This window comes from Mesocricetus auratus, unplaced genomic scaffold, assembly GCF_017639785.1.
Source record: "Mesocricetus auratus isolate SY011 unplaced genomic scaffold, BCM_Maur_2.0 Super-Scaffold_100691, whole genome shotgun sequence".
NCBI lineage: Eukaryota > Metazoa > Chordata > Mammalia > Rodentia > Cricetidae > Mesocricetus > Mesocricetus auratus.
The window spans coordinates 37,582,393-37,593,791 of NW_024429267.1; the positions used below are offsets into that span (position 1 = coordinate 37,582,393).

General features: G+C 44.8%; 1 protein-coding gene across 1 annotated transcript in view; it reads right to left on the reverse strand.

Moving 5' to 3' along the window:
• Positions 1 to 11,154, reverse strand: part of Pik3cb (phosphatidylinositol-4,5-bisphosphate 3-kinase catalytic subunit beta) — a 103,408-nt gene extending 92,254 nt beyond the window's left edge. The window contains exon 1 of the mRNA XM_005071997.4: positions 10,962 to 11,154. The gene's annotated coding sequence lies outside the window, so the exon portion shown is untranslated. The remainder of the gene's footprint in view (positions 1 to 10,961) is intronic.
• Positions 11,155 to 11,399: the final 245 nt, after the last annotated feature.

The window sequence follows — 11,399 nt, forward strand, 5'->3', positions numbered from 1 at the left end:
ATGGCAGCTCCCAACCACCTTTAACTCCAGATCCAAGGATCTTGTGACCTCTTCTGGCCTCCACGGGCATTAAGGCATACATATGATACAAACATACATTCAGGCAAAACTCATAACTTTATATATATATATATATATATATACATATATATATATATATTTGGTTTTACGAGACAGGGTTTCTCTGTATTGTTTTGGAGGCTGTCGGTCCAACCCAGCCTCGAACTCACAGAGATCCGCCTGCCTCTGCCTCCCGAGTGCTGGGATTAAAGGCGTTCACCACCACCGCCCAGCTATATTTTTTAATATATATGATATATATGAGATAGATGATATAGATATAATTTGACTCTCAGAGCCAGAGATGGCTCAGCAGTTAAGAACACTGCCCTTCTGAGAACCTGAGTTTGACTCCCAGCACCCACGTGGCATGACGGCTCACAAGTGTCTTGTAACTCCTGTCCCAGAGGATCAGGCACCCTCTTCTGGCTTCCTTGGTCAGCTAGCACAAAATTGATCTATAGACATAAATACATGCAAAAGATCCTTACACATAAATTATTTTGTTCTTACATCCGACTCTACCACTTAAAAACTTTGCTCCATTTGGCATGTAATTTCCTGAAATTCCAGTTTCTTCCAGTGGTGATGTCTTTAATACCTTCATTAGAGTTGTTACAAAATTACAGAGAAAGCACTTAGCATAGCCTGACATGTAAGCCAGCATCCAATAAATGTTTGTTATTCTTAGTCTGTCTAAGTCCACAAACAGTAGGAGACCCTAGGGAGGTTTTCTAATATGCTATATGCATAGCCACAGCTTTAAAAGGCAAAGGCCATAAGAGGAAGCTAGTGCTAGGCACGGAAGTAAGCATCATTAATACCAGCCTTGGAGGCAGGAGGATCAGGGGTTTGAGAGCAGGCTAAGCTACAGAGTGAGTTTGAGGCCAGCCTAAACCACTTGAGACCTTGTCTCAAAAACTAAAACTAAAATAAAAGACAGGCCAGGGACTCACTTAGTAGAATGCTTACCCAGCATTCATTAGGCCTGGGTTCTGTCCCCAGCCCTCATAAATTAGACAAGAGCTGCTGTAATCCCAATACTGGAGAGACAGAGAGGAAAATTGCTCAACATTCCAAGACAGCCTGGGCCACACAGGGAGTACCAGTTAGGCCTGCCAGGTCTACAAAGCAAGACTGTCTCAATCAAACTCTTCACCTCCGATACCCTGCCCCAAACAAAAACAAGTGACAAGTGGATTGCTGGTTTATCACAAAGGCTGCATGAGAAATGTGTATCCACAAGTTCCTCATCAAGAAAGGTGGTGGTTCCCAGAAAGGCAGAGGCAGGCGGAGCTCTGCAAATTTGAGGCTAGCCTGGTCTACAGAGTGAGTTCCAAGACAGCCAGGGTTACACAGAAAAACCATGTCTCAAAAAACAAAACAAACAAACAAGACATTAACAGAGTGCTAAAGTGTCAGAGCACTTACCCGGTGTGCCTAAGGCTTTGGGTTACACTCAACACCACAAAATAAGAATACTAGTTAATAATGGACCGGGTGTAGGGGTACCCATGCAGGGGAGAAGGATATCTTGACTCTGAAGACAACCTTAGCTACACTGTTAAGACCTACTTCAAAGGAAAACAAGAATATGTAGTGCAGCTTAGTGACACAGGGCTGTCCCAGAATGCAAAAAGCTCTGGATTCCAATCCCAACACTGCAAAAAATAGAATTTAAATTCTATGTCAACTAATTGATAGGAATTATCCTGTTATTACATGTAAGTTGTGTGAGTTAGTACTGACCTGGCCTCAAAAAGAGCACCTCTCAACCAGAAGCTGAAGCATAAGGATGACAAGTTTGAGGCCAACCTGAGCTCCAGAGTGAGACCCTGGATGGGGAGGCCGGACATGGGGGGGGGGGCCTCATACTTCAGCTAGCTGGCAGGCCTTCTGGGTATTTAATTTCTATGAAAACTGCCATAGATTTTTTTAAATAAAGTAAACTCCAACTCTGATTATATTTATGATTCTGATCATCTTAAATGTCAATTATTCAGATATAAAAATTCAATCATTTAAACTAGTAATATATAAATGTCTCCAGACAGAGCTTTGACCTCTTGTTGACAGCCACTGAAAATGCCTTCCAGTGGCTCAGCAGGTAAGGAATTCATGGAATTCAGGTCTTCCGTCTGGCAATCACTGTGGTTGACCACAGTCAACACTAAATTATTTGGGCAATGCTGGTTGATCATCTAACTCCTTAAATGCCTTCCATCTTTTCCCTACTTCACAATGACCATTACTTCAAATGACAGAAAGAACACAACAATTTGTAAATATTATACAGTTAGGAAATATTCCTAGTTAGTTATTACAAATGACCAGGAACAAATCATGGTCAGGAATGTGGATAAACTGTAGTTTAAAATAAAGCTTCTGGATTACCACTGATTTCTTCTAATCTACTTAATCCTCCAGTGCAGGCATGGATAATCAGGATCACAATTCCTCTAAGGCAAATGATCACTTGCCTGGTGGTCTCCCCAGTGGCTATAGCACTAGACCAACCAAGCCACAGAGCAAGCAAAGGATGCCATGCCGTAGACCCTCCTTAGCCCCTCCTAGGTTTTCACTAGAGTGGGAACTAGAGACCTGGCTCTTAAATATCACAAAACAGGACTGTTCAATTTCAGCAGTATATTATTCCCAGTTAAGGACCCCAACTTCAGGTTACCTGCCCAATATTAAAAGAACTGTTTTATACATCAGTACTTATTTGTAATCCTAAACTTTAAATTCTAAATTTAAATTCCTAATTATGAAACTCATTGGATAGCTATGAGGCTAGAGACAGAGACCCTGCTCACCCACAAAAACAAACAAACAAAAAACAGACAAATTAAAGACATTTTTTCTGAGGAAGTAATAGAACCCTAAATTAACCATGTTAGGCTGGAATCAAGAAAAAAACTGGGCAGCTATATTTACAATACATTAAAGGCGGAGGTAGTAGTATATCATCCCTTAGCCATCAGAAAACTGACTACCTAAAAAAGTGCTAGAATGAAATACACAGACTAGTAGAACGTCTACACAAGACAAGAGAGAGCATGAAGAAAAGCTAAGCCAGGCATAGTGGTGCACGTCTCTATTTTTATGAATTTTATATACTTGGTTATTTTGGCTTTTTCTGAGATAGCATAGCACTAGCTGCCCTAGAATTCTGTAGTCCTTGCTAGCCTCAAAATCAGAGACCCACCTGCCTCTTGCCTCTCAAGTGCTAGGATTGGAGGCATGTGTGCCACTTCCAACTGGTATTCTAAGCCCAAACAGGAGGTAGAGGCAGGAAACTCTCTGAATGTTCAAGGCCAGGCTGGTCTACATAAATAAAGATCTCTATGGCAGCCACAGCTACATAGAGACTCTGTCTCAAAAACAAATAAGCAAACAAACAAGAGGGGAACGGCCGAGACTTCAGAACACAATCCCCATACTATCTAGCATGCTAACAATAAACACATGGAAATTCCATTTTATCACAGATGGAGGGGGCATGCCTTTAATCCCAACACTCTGGAGGCAGAGGCAGGTGGATCTCTGTGAGTTCGAGGTCATCCTAGTCTACAGAATTTCAGGACAGGCTCCAAGGCTACACAGAAAAAGAAAACCTTGGAGAGGGGGCAGGGAGATCCACACAACTGAAGAAATGACTCCAGAAAGTTGCTCTCTGCCCTCCACACATGTGCTGTGACATCCTTTCCCTACCCCTAGACAGACAGACACACACACACACACACACACACACACACACAATAAAGACATGTATTAAAAAACAATCAAACAACAAAAACAGATGGCCAGGCAAGATGCCACAAAGCCTACAATGTCAGCGCACTCTGAAATACAAGGAATGAGTTCCAGGCCAGTCTTGGATACATATTAAGAGCCATTCTCGCCCAGCGTTGGAGACACACGCCTTTCATTCCAGCACTCGATAGGCAGAGGCAGTCGGATCTCTGTGAGTTCCAGGCCAGCCTGGTCTACAGAGCGAGTTCCAGGATAGCCTCCAAAGCCACAGAGAAACCCTGTCTCAAAAATACATAAATAAATAAATAAATAAATAAATAAATAAAAATAAAACTACAAAAAATAAAAAATCTCTTTAGTCAACCAGGAGTGGTAGTGCACATCTTTAATTTCAACACTTTGGAGGCAGACAGGAAGATCTCTCTATTAAGAGTTTGAGGCTAGTCTGGTCTACATAGCAACTTCCAGAATAAGTAGGGCTACATAGACAGACCATCTAATCCCAACAATGCATCTAATCTTTGGCTATTCCTCACTGACTACAACCATGTGATTTAATTATTTAACCTGGAAATACTACAAAGGCAATTATGGACTATGTGCAAGAATAAATCCAGTAGTTAGAAGCATTCTAAAAGGCCAAAGTGGGGCCAATACCAGGACTATCAGAAAGGCAGGCTTTGACCACCAAAAGAGTAGAAAGAGTCATTTCGGTTGGAGGGATGCCTCTCACAGGTGGACATGCAGTTTGGACTGCCCCAGGAGCATAAGCTCTCCTAACGAAAACAGCCCAAACAAACCAGGGACTACATGAACAGGGGAGGAGAGGGAAACATTCGAGAGTCAAACTCTAGGGCGTAAGTAAACCTGAGGTGGGGGAGGGATAAGAGCCGTCACACACATGCTGGCAAACCAGTGATCTCACACAGCCTGCTCCTCTTCCCTTGTCCCCATGGCCATCGGAAAATCCCTAAGTCTTTCATTCCAACGTGTTCGCCTGCATTTCTACTTTGACGACAGACGTGCATATTTCTTATTTTGTTTTTGTGTTCTGAGACAGGGTCACGGCCTTTAGTAGCCCAGGCTAGCTTTTCACTTATGGGCAATTCTGCTTCAGACTCTTGTGTGCTGGGATTACAGTCATAGGCCTCTTCTGATTTTTCTATAGCCTTTCTTTGCTTACAGACCTGCTGTAATCGGGACTGACGATTCAGGCAGACCCAGGGAGAAATCCTGAACAATTTGTCTCTTTATACAACATGACACTGCTCTCAAGTAGTGAACAGAAACAAATGACAGGGAAGATTACACACACTGCTTCCACATGTACATGTGTACACAGACACATTTATACTCACACACATAAACATACAAAAAAATGGCAGGTTCTCAGAATCAAAAAATAAATTGTCTAATTGAACAAAAACTTCCTAGGTAGGCATGGTAGTCCAAACCTACAATTCCAGCATTCAAGAAGTATAAGAGTTTGAGATCAGTTTGGAACACAAAGGAGGGTTCTATCTCAAATAAATAAATAAATAAATAAATAAATAAACCCAGCAGGCAGGATAGGTAGACTAATAAATGTTTCAGGCCATGATCTGATTCTGAGACTACCTCAAGGAGGACAGAAATGTCTCTGTCATCAGCAAACTCATATATTGATGGAATAAGAAACCAGGCAGAGGGGCTGGAGAGATGGCTCAGAAGTTAAGAGCACTGACTGCTCTTCCAGAGGTCTTGAGTTCAATTCCCAGCAACCACATGGTGGCTGACAACCATCTACAATTCAATCTGGTGTATATGTAATAAATAAATAAATCTTAAAAAAAAAAAAGAAAAGAAACCAGGCAGAGCTAGGCTTGGTGGTACACACCTTTGATCCAAGCATATCACTGGCAGAGAGGGAGGTAGATCTCTTGAGGAAAGCCTGGCCTACCTAGCAAGTTCAGGCCGGTCAGAGCTATACAGAAAGAGACACAGACAAACAGAGTAGGAGAAATAATTTGAAGATATGAAAATAAGGTTTGGATTTTCTTCTCTTAATGAGAATCCTCTGGTATAACAGAATGGTAAATATTGTTCTGATTGCTATGGTGGTACATGCCTATAATCCCAACACAAGCAGGAATGGGCAGGAAGATCATAAGCTCCAGGTCAGCCTGGACTACACAGCCAGATGTAAAAAGAATGGCAGAAGGCAAGAGAGGGAAGGAGTGAAGAGGGGAGGGGGAGAGGGGGAAGAGGGACAAGAAATTACAACATAGGAAGAACACGGATGTCCCAAGTAGGAATGAGAAGAAAATTCAATCCGGATATATTTTAGAAGTAAATTAGAAAGGGTTAAAGAACTGTGTGTGCAGGTAGAAGAAACAGTAAGGCAAAGAGGTGATTTGCAGATGCATATCTGTAATCTTAACCCTTGGAAGGTCAAGACAGGAGAATCACCAAGAGTTCAAGGCCAGCCTGGGTTACACAGTGACTTCCAGAGTGATACTGACCACTGGAGTTTTTCACCCAAGGGTAGAAAGTGGGGTAGGAAAGACACTGCCTAAAAATGTATGAACACTGGAGTTTTCACTCAAGAGCAGAGAGCGAGGACAGGAAGACACTTAAAATGAATAGGTTGCTGGGCACGGAAGTGCATGCTGGTAATCCCAGCACGTGGAACAGGGAGGCAGAGAGATCAGGAGTTCAACGTCAACCTGGGCTCTAGGAGACTCTGTCTCAACATAAGCCAAAAACGAGTAATAAATAGGTTGGGAACTGTAAATTAAGAGTTCTCTATTTAGCCAGGCTGTGGTAGTGTGTGCATTTAATCCCAGCACTCAGGGAGGCAGAAGCAGACGGATCTCTGTGAGTTGGAGGCTAGCCTAGTGTGTTCCAGGACAGCTAGGGAGGGCTGTTACACAGAGAAACCCTGTCTCAAAAAAAAACAAAACAAAAGAAAAGTTCTCTGAATATTACACACACACACACACACACACACACACACACACACACACACACACACACGATGAAACTTAATTCCATACTAAGCAAGTGCTCTATGCACTGAGTTAATAGCCAGTCCTGACAGTGTTGCATTTAAAATGCCTACAAATGGGGCTGAAGGGTAGCTCAGGGGTTAACAGCACCTACTGGTCTTACAGAGAACCTGATTTCAGTTCCTGGTTTGTTTGTTTTTTTGTTTGTTTTGTTGTTTTTTAAAGACAATGTCTCTCTCTATCTGTGGTCATTGTAGCCTAGAACTGATGTGTAAAGCAGGCTAGTCTTGAATTCTTGGTGATTCTCCTGACTCAGCCTTGTAAGTACCAACATTACAAGGATATATTCACAAATCGCCTCTTCAATCACTGTTCCCTCTATTCTATAGATAACCAGTTCTTCAGCCCTTTCAAATTTACTTCCAAAATCTACCAACTGCAATTCCAGAACCAAAGAGAGAATCCAATGCCCTCTCTGGCCTCCACTGGCAACCAGACACTCACATGGTTCACATACATACATACATACATACATACATACATACATACATACAAGCAAGCAAGCAAGCAAAATACCCATAGCATAAAATAAACTTTAGAAATAAAAAAGGGCCAGACATTGGTGGCGCACACCTTTAATTCCAGCACTCGGGAGGCAGAGGCAGGCAGATCTCTGTGAGTTCAAGGCCACCCTGGTCTACAGAGCTAGCAGGACAGCCTCCAAAGCCACAGAGAAACCCTGTCTCGAAAAACCAAAATAAAATAAAAATAAAAAAGGATGCCTATAAACACAGCCAGAGGCCAGAAGAGTAGCACAATAGTAGAGCACTTGTTAAGCAAGGATCACAATACCCTCATCCTATCCAGACCCCCACCGACCAAAAAGAAAAGAAGTATAGGTCTAGATATAGCAAAGTTTGACAGTCAGGACTGGTGATAAGAATCTGAGAGTCAACACCATGTGATAATATTTAAAGAGGGAAGAGAATGACATCACTCAGGATGAACACAGGTAAAGAAATGAATAGCCAGGAGGCCCTCAGAGATTTTGGATGTTTTCAGCTCTCAAGGAGTGAAGGCAAAGGAAAGAGGGAAGAAAGCCTTTTTGTGTTTTGGTTTTTCGAGACAGGGTCTCTCTGTGGCTTCAGAGGCTGTCCTGGAACTAGCTCTTGTAGACCAGGCTGGTCTATAACTCACAGAGATCCGCCTGCCTCTGCCTCCCAAGTGCTGGGATTAAAGATGTGCACCATCACCACCTGGCTGGGAAGAAAGCCTTACAACTCTAAGGCCTAGAAAGTTCCTTGGCATTGTCTGATTCTCAGACCATACATCTCCTCCACCAAGACCTCTTCATATCTGCCACATTTTTTATCCAGATTCTATATATTAAAAATCTGTAAAGGAAGAGGAGTGAATGGGGGCTAAGGGCCTAGGGGGAGAAGAGGGAAGGGGGAGTTTGGTTGGAATGTAAAAACGAAAAATAAAAAACAAGCTAGTCGGTGGTGGCCCATGTCTTTAATCCCAGCACTCAGGAGACAGAAGCAGGCAGATCTCCGTGAGTTCAAGGTCAGCCTGGTCTACACAGGACAGGCTCCAAAGCTACAGAGAAATCCTGCCTCAGAAAAACAAAACAAGTAAACAAACAAAAAAACAACAAAAAATCTGATGCTTAAAAAGACTGGGCCAAACACTTACAGCCACAGCTATTTTGACTTTGACTTAGGTCAAGGTCTAGAACCAAACCAAGGAGTCACTTCTGACCCTTAGCCTTTTCATAGTGGGTAGCAGGAGTGACAAGCGACAATCCATAAGCAGACAAGGAAGGCTTAAAGAACACTTAGGCTACAGGAGTCACCTTTGCTTTCCATACAACTTGCTGACATTCACAAAACAAGTTGATCAGAAACCTTTATGAATCAACCTGCAAAAACTAAATAAAAGTAAAAGCAGAAAAGCAGGGCTAGGGATATTAGCTAAGTGCATTAGTATGTGTGTAGACCTGGGGTCAATATTCAGCATGCACACACCAGAAATAGGTAAGGCAAAGAGAGGGAGGGGAGGGGAAGGGAGGGGAGGGAGGGGAGTCAAGCTGGTATGAAAGAGCTTCCCTAGCATGCAAGGAAGCCCTGAGATGGATCCCCAGGTGAGCATAAAACCAGGTGTGGTTTACAGGTGTGTGGTGAATTCCACAACTAGGGAAGTAGAGGGATTGCCTAGAGATACGAGAAACCAGAGCTACACAGTAAGTTACAGGCCAGACTGAGCTATAAAGCAATATTCTAGTTTTTGTTAGTTTGTTTTAAATACACAAGGGACTAAGGGTATATAAGCTATGAAGTAAAACACTTGCCTAACATAATAAAGCCCTAGATTAAAAAATAAATAAATAAAACAAATCAACATCCAACTTGTCAGGCCAAAGATCTTTAGCACCACAAGGAAACAACCTGATTTTTCCACTTGGTAAAAAACACCCTGAAGGTGGAATGTCCTACTCAGTGTGTTAATCACAAGGGTAAGAGATGTTTCTTAAATCCTTGTGGCTTCAGTGAATACAACTTCAGTTTTACATTTTCAGATTTTTGTCTTCTGAAACCTGGGCACTATCCTAACCCAAGGCATTTGATCTCTGCCATATTATAGACTGTTGCTACACAGTTTTGCTTTAAAAAAAAAATATGGGGGAGGGGCTAAAAGTCCTTCCTCAGGTTCCAAGCATGTCATTTTTTATTTTTTATTTTTTTTGAGATAGGGTCTCTCATTCACCTAGGGTGCCATGATTCTGCCAGGCTGGCAGATATACCAGCAAACCCCTGGACCGACCTGTGTGTCCCTCCCCAGCTCAGGGATTACACGTGGATCCCACCAGGCTTTTTGATGTTGTTGTTGTTGTTTTGGTTTGGTTTTTTTTTTTTTTTTTGGTTTCTTCTCTTTAGCATCTACTCAGCCTCTTGTCTGCATAACAAACACTTTAGAGTCCCACTACTTTACAGAGTTCTGTAATCCAAGGACAAGGGAGAAGGAAGCAAGTTCAAGGCCAGCCTAGTCTACAGAGTGAGGTTAACACTGCAAAACTGTGTCATAAAAATCCAAAACAAAAATCCTCACACACAAATTAGCACAAAAATCCGCAAGTGATAACAAACTTCTGTAAACTCAGACTCCTTGAAGATGTCATTAGGAATCATATTTCCAAACATCCATTCAACACTTCAGAATAAATACTCATCTAATTTAATTATGATGACTTCACCAGACAGTAAGTAATACTGCCCACAATCATGTTTACAAAAGCACTTGTCACTCCCTTCGGATGTAGCAATGCAGAAAAAAAGGAGTATGTTTCCATACTCTTCCTGTGTTTATACTCTGTAACAAGTGACAATTTAAGCGTCACTTCAGAGATGGGCTTAACAACAAAGCAAGTCAAGTTACATGTCCCACCATCTTCCACCTTGTGTAAATAGTGATTTTGATGGTTTTCGTTGCAGTAATTCACTCCGACCTGAAACAAGTTTCCAAGCCAGTCTTTGCAAGAGATAAACTACAGAATTCTAAGGAGACTACAGAATCCCACTCTGGCCGCTGTAAGATAACAGATTCCTGCATTAAGCAACTCGAGTTGATCGTATTGCAGTACTAGAGCGGTTCAGAAATCAATGTTACCCCCAATGCAAACCTGCACGATGGAACTGGCCAGAGCCAGCAAGGATGCTACAGCGAGCTGCTCCCAAGAGCTCCGGTCCACCGAGTACCTACAGCAGGGTTAGCTCGGCCTCCCGCAACCCCCGGGAGGTGAGTATTCACAGTTCCCGCTTCACATCTCCCGGGGGTATTTCACTCAAGGCCGCGGGACCCGTCAGCGGCGGTACCGGGACTGTGACCCGTCCGAAGCCGGAGAGCCCGGAATCGCTCTGCGAACGCTGCGCCGAGGCACCTGAGGGTCGGCAGCAGCCGGGCGTCCGCACCGACGCCAGCTGGGCCGCTCCGCACCCGCGCCTTCTGTAGTCGCTCACCGGGCGCTCTCCGCTGCTCGGTGTCCGCCGCCCGAGGCCTGGGCGCCTAGTACCTCGGAGCCCGCGCGGCCGCGGCCGAGCCCGGCAGGAAGCACCCGCCCGAGCCGCCAGCGCCGCAGCCCGCGCCGCCTCCCGCGCTCACCTGCCCTGCGCGCCGCCACCGGCTCCCGATCCCGCAGCGCGATCAGCAGCTCCCGCGGCCGCACCCGCCCGGCTCCGGCACCTGCATGCCCGGCTCTCAGCCTCCTGCTGCCTTCGGGGCTCAGCGTAACACCCGCCCACCGCCCACGACCATGGCCGGCTCCGTCGCAGCCGCTGCACCGCCCGACGGAGCACGCGCGCGCCACCGCCGTGCCCGCGCCTGCGCGAGTGCGCGCTCGGGCCTCCCGGGCTCTCCTCCCCGCCGGCCGGCCCCGCCCACCCTCTAGGGCCAATCCCCAGACGCCCGCCTCCAGGCGGCCCCGCCCACTCACTGCGCTAGGCTGGGTCCTGGCCCCGCCCCTCGAGGGAGGCAGCGCCAGCCTCTCCCTGTGCGGCTGTCTGCGCCGCGTTCCTACTGCGCTGCCGGCGCGCTTCGGTT